Raw genomic sequence first — 6,000 nt, 5'->3', positions numbered from 1 at the left:
TTCTATGAGCCAATGTTATGTTCTTTCTCTGAAGCTACTTTGAGTTAGATTTTTGTCAACAGAAAATAAATAAAACTGTTCAAATTAGTGATTAAGAGGACTTAGCTTAAAATTTTTTTCTTTGAATTAACATGGAGTAAAATATATAAAACAATGAACTATACAATGTTAGAAAAAAACATTCTAAAATTCTCAGCTGTATTGCCAAAGATTTAGAAAAGTTATTCAAAAGATTATTACTTGAGTTGACTTTTAAAAATACTTACAGATGATTTGAAAACATAAAAGCAATCATTAACTAAAATTAAATTAGTATGAATGATAAGAAAAGACAAAATAAGCATGTATACAAAATCCACATTACATAGTTAATTATAACAATGGAAACAAAGAAGCACAAAAAATTCAAAATCCTAAAATAAGAATGACAATAAACTAAAAAAAAAAAAAACAGTATTTGTGTTATTACAAAGTCTGTGAGATCAAAAGTTGGATGTGTAAGAAATTTCAAACACCTATTTCATAAGAATAAAAAAATCAGAAATCTCACAAATTCCTGTTGATTATATCCCTAGCAGATAAACAAATTAGAGGTAAGCAAAGATGGCAACATAGACAAAAAGATTTAAAAACAAAGTACACTAAATCAAAACTGTAGTTACAATTTGATAGCCAATAAAATTTGCAATGAAATTAAAAGAACTCAACCACTTTTGCAGAATAAAATAGCATTCAAATATTTGAGAAAAAGCTATTCCGATTGAAGCCAAGTTTTGATTTTTACATTTACATAAGACTCTCAGGTTGAGGTTTCTCTTCAGTATACCAAAATATTAAATATTAAGCTGACAACTCATAGAATTATTTTGTTTTAGTAACTTATTGAAAAATTCCAATTAACTTGTAAAAATACAAACTAATCAAACGTGAGTGAAAAGAAATCTGAGATTAAAAAAAGAACGATGAAATTTAAACTAGTAATCAATATAGTAGGCTATAGATCTGTGTGTAAACTTTAGGAAGATTAGCACTTCCAATTCATCATCCACCATAGCATACTCACAGAGCAGTAATTAGCAGTGAGCATTTCTTTGCTACTGGCTTTGGGTGACCTGGTTTGCACACAGTTTGATACATCTCTGTAGGGAATGAGCTATCTGAACTTTCTTTTTCGTCTCCAAACTATCAGGCTTACCCTGGAAGAAAGATTTAAAGAAAATAACAATAGAAGATTTAGAAACATTTTATAAAGAGCATATGTGCCTGTTTTTAAAAAATGTACTAAAGTTAAATCAAAAATACTAATTTAGATTAGATTTTTCCTCTGTGTAAATGAAAAGAGATGTGGCCTTTTATAGTTTATATCTAATAAGTAGAGCTTAAGTATTCTCTTGATGTAAGTAACTAAATAGTGTTTAATGAGACAGTTTCTACTCGCTTCATAATCATTCCAAGAATTTCAAGAGAAAATGACAAATAAGAACAATAATTGTTTGAGGTTTTTATATAAGCCAACATTGCTTATTTTAAATAAAGTTTCTTTTATGTATTGGGTTCCATATCTTTATTTCTAACTTAGTCTGTTTAGGTTGCTATAAAAAAATACCATAGACTGAGTGGCTTTTAAATAATAAACATTTCTCATAGTTCTGGATGCTGGAAAGTCTAAGATCAAGGTACCAACAAATTCCATGTCTGGTTAGTCTGCTTCCTGGTTCATTAACAGTCCACTCGCTGTGTCTTTACAGGCAGAAGGAGTGAGGGAACTCTCTAGGGTCTCTTTTATAAGGACACTAATCACATTTATGAGGGCTCCACCCTCATAACCTAATCACCTCCCAAAGTCCCACCTCCTAATACCATCACATTGGGATTTCAACATATGGATGTTGGGGAGACACCCCAAACACTCAGTCCATTACTCTGCATTATATCTCATGATACATCATAATTTGTCATGGATGTCTTATATTTTGGTAGTAATTTCCAATGTATAAATATCTTTTCATTATGTCTAGCATGTCTGAAATTTATCACTGGTTTTTAATTAAATTTCTATTTTTTAAAAATCTGTGAGATAACATGATTTGCTCTAGAACTTATGATAATTTAAAAAATTCTCCCTATCTCTTATAAATTTTATCTAAAAGTCAATATTAATAAAACAATTGCAAATGTATTTAAAATACTTTTATAAGACATGACAAATCCTGGAAAATAAGCACTGGTTAAGACATTGAAATAATTGGGAAATATGGACTGTATATCAAATGAAATGAAATATCAAATAATAATATATATCCTAAATGATATTCATTTAGGAATGTTGGCATATTTATTTACATGATAGCTTTGGCCTTGTCTAAACAAGAAAAAAAATAATAAAAATGCCTCATTGATGATGGCAATCTCAATAGTAAGTGTGGATTTCCAGATTGTCTTTTCAGGGACACAGGATGTCATTGGATGTGAAAGCAGTTTATAAAGGATTAGCAGACACAGTCACCAGCTCCCTAGAATCATAATCTCAATCACTATATAAATCAGTTATGAAGACAAAGTCCTTTACGATGACACTTGGGGGCATTAAATTTATCTTCAATAAATCTATTTTGATCAATTATGTGAAATCCTCAGGTTTTTAAACATCAGACACAGATGAGAAAAAACAGCATGCAAGATTTGAAATGCATGTGATGTAGTACGCATTTTAGTTTATCACTTGATTGGTACTTGCTCATTGGTATTTTCTTTTATCCCCCATTTTACTGATATATAATTGACATCCAGCACCATATAAGTTTAAAGTATACAGCATAATTGACTTACATATATTGTGTAAAATGGTTACTACAATAAATTTAGTTTAACATCCATCCTCTCATATAGATATAAAAAGAAAAAAAAAAAGAAAAAAATGTTTTTTTTCCTTGTAATGCCAACTTTTACGATTTACTCTTAACTTTCAAATATACCATACAGCTGTGTTCATGATAGTCATCATGTTATATGTTACGTCCCTAGAATTTATTTGTAACTGGATTTTTGTACCTTTTGACCATTTTTATCCAATACCCTCACCCCCTGCCTCTGGGAACCACAAATCTGATCTCTTTTTGAATGAGTTTGTTTGTTTGTTTGTTTGTTTTGTGGGGGTTGTACATACAAGTGAGATCATAAAGTATTTCTCTTTCTCTGACTTATTTTACTTAGCATAATACCCTCCAGGTCCATGCACTTGTCATGAAGGACAGAATTTCCTTTTCTAATGGCTGAATAGTATTCGTGTGTGTGTGTGTGTGTGTGTGTGTGTGTCCATTCTTTATTCTTCGACCCAGGGGCATTTAATGTGTTTCCATATTTTGGCTGTTTTAACTAATGCTGCTATGAGTAGGTAGTGCATGCATCTCTTCAATATGGTGTTTTCGTTTCCTTTGGATATATTCCTACAAGAAGAATTACTGGATCATATAATAGTTCTGTTTTTAGTTTTTTTTGGGAAATTCCATACTGTTTTCCATAGTAGTTACACCAATTTACAATCCCAACAATGACGTACCAGGGTTCCATTTTCTGCATATCCATGCCAGCATTTGTTATTTTTTGTCTTTTTTTTTTCTAAGATTTTATTTATTTTTTTGTTACAGAGAGAATGTGAGAGAGAGAGCACATGAGAGGGGGGAGGGTCAGAGGCAGTAGCAGGCTCCCTGCCGAGCAGGGAGCCCGATGCGGGACTCGATCCAGGGACTCCAGGATCATGACCTGAGCCGAAGGCAGTCGCTTAACCAACTGAGCCACCCAGGCGCCCTATTTTTTGTCTTTTTAATAATACCCATTCTAATAGGTATGAAGTGATATCTTGTGGCTTTAGTTTGCCTTTGCCTTATGATTAGTGATGCTAAACACCTTTTCATGTATCTATTGTATTTCATATATATTTTTTTGAAAAATGTCTAATGAAGTCCTGGCCAATTTTTTGATTACTTGGATTTTTGCTTTTGAATTGTAGGAGTTATTTATATATTTGGATATTAACTGCTTATTAGATATATGGCTTGAAAATATTTTTTCCCATTTTGTAAGTTGCCTTTCCATTTTGTTCATAGTTTCTTTTGCTGTGCAGAAGCTTTTTAATTTTAGTTCGACTTGTTTTTTTCATTTTTTGCTTGTGCTTTCATTATCGTATCTAAACAAAACAAGAAAAATAATTGCCAAGACCTATGTCTAAGAGCTTTTTTCCTTTTTTTTTTTTCTGAGTTTTATAGTTTCTCATCTTATACTTGAGTCTTTTTTTTTTTTTTTTGAGTTGACTTTTCTGAATGGTATAAGATAGGGGTCTAGTTATATTGTTTTACATGTAAACATCCAATTTTCCCAGAACGATTTTTGAAGAGACTGCCTTTTCTTCATTCAGTATTCTTGGTTCCCTTGTTGCATATCAGTTGATCATATATACCTGGGTTTATTACTGGGCTCTTATCTGTTCCATGTGTTTGTTTTTTATTCCAATACTGTTCTGTTTTAATTACTATAGTTTCATAATATAGCTTAAAATCAGGAACTGTGGTATCTCCTGTTCTATTCTTTCTCAGGAAGACTTTGGCTATTTGAGGTCTTCATATAAATTTTATTATTTTCTACTTCTGTAAAAAAATACCACTGGAATTTCGGTAGGTACTACATTGAATCTATAGATAGCTTTGGGTAGCATGGACATTTTAACAATATACTTCCAATCAATGAACATGGATACATTTTAATTTGTTTCACCTTCAGTTTATTTTGTCAGTGTCTTGTAGTTTTCAGTATAGAGAGCATTCACCTCCTTAGTTAAATTTAATCCTTAGTATTTTATTGGTTTTAATGGTATCGTAAATTACAGTGTTTTCTATTTCTTTTTCAGATAATTTGTTAGTATATAGAAACACTACTGATTTTTATTTGTTAATTTTGTATCCTGCAACTTCACTGAATTCATTTATTAGATCTAAGGGTTTTTGGTGGAGTCTTTAGAATTTTCTATATAAAATCATGCTGTCTACAAAGAGAGACTATTTTATTTCTTCTTTTCCAATTCTGATGTCTTTTATTTTGTTCTTGCCTGATTGTTCTAGCTAGAACCTCAAGTACTATATTGAATAGAAGGTGAGAGTGGGCACCCTTGTCTTGTTTCTGATTTTAGTGGAAAAGCGTTCAATCTTTTATTATTGAGAATGATATTAGCTGTGGGCTTGTCATATGTGGCCTCTATTTTATTGAGGTTTTTTTTTATTTAAGATTTTATTTATTTATTTGAGAGAGAGAGAGCACATGAGAGGGGGGAGGGTCAGAGGGAGAAGCAGACTCCCTGCCGAGCAGGGAGCCTGATGTGGGACTCGATCCAGGGACTCCAGGATCATGACCTGAGCCGAAGGCAGTCGCTTAACCAACTGAGCCACCCAGGTGCTCTATTGAGGTTCTTTATACCAAATTTGTTAAGAGATTTTTATCATGAACAGATGTTGAATTTTGTCAAATGCTTTTTCTGCATCTATTGAGATGATCATTTGATTTTTTTCATTTATTCTATTAATGTAACATCACTTTTAGTTGTGTATGTTGAACCATTTTTTATGTAGAAATAGATCCCACTTGATCATGGCAAATGATCCTTTTAATGTACTGCTGAATCCAGTTTGCTAGTCTTTTATTGAGAATTTTTACATTTAAATTCATGAGGGATATTGGCCTGTGGTTTTCTTTTATTGTAGTTACAGCCTTTCCTTTTCTGGCTTTGGTATCAGAGTAATGTTGGCCTCATAAAATGAGTTTGGGAGTGTTCCCTTGTTTTCAGTATTTCAGAGGAATTTGAAAAGGATTGTCATTGGGGCGCCTGGGTGGCTCAGTCGGTTAAGTGGCTGCCTTTGGCTCAGGTCATGATCCTGGAGTCCTGGGATCAAGCCCCACTTCTGGCTCCCTGCTCAGTGGGGAGTCTGCTTCTCCCTCTAACCCTCCCCCCTC

Source organism: Neomonachus schauinslandi, chromosome 1 (assembly GCF_002201575.2).
Source record: "Neomonachus schauinslandi chromosome 1, ASM220157v2, whole genome shotgun sequence".
NCBI lineage: Eukaryota > Metazoa > Chordata > Mammalia > Carnivora > Phocidae > Neomonachus > Neomonachus schauinslandi.
Note: the sequence above shows the minus strand (reverse complement) of the source record.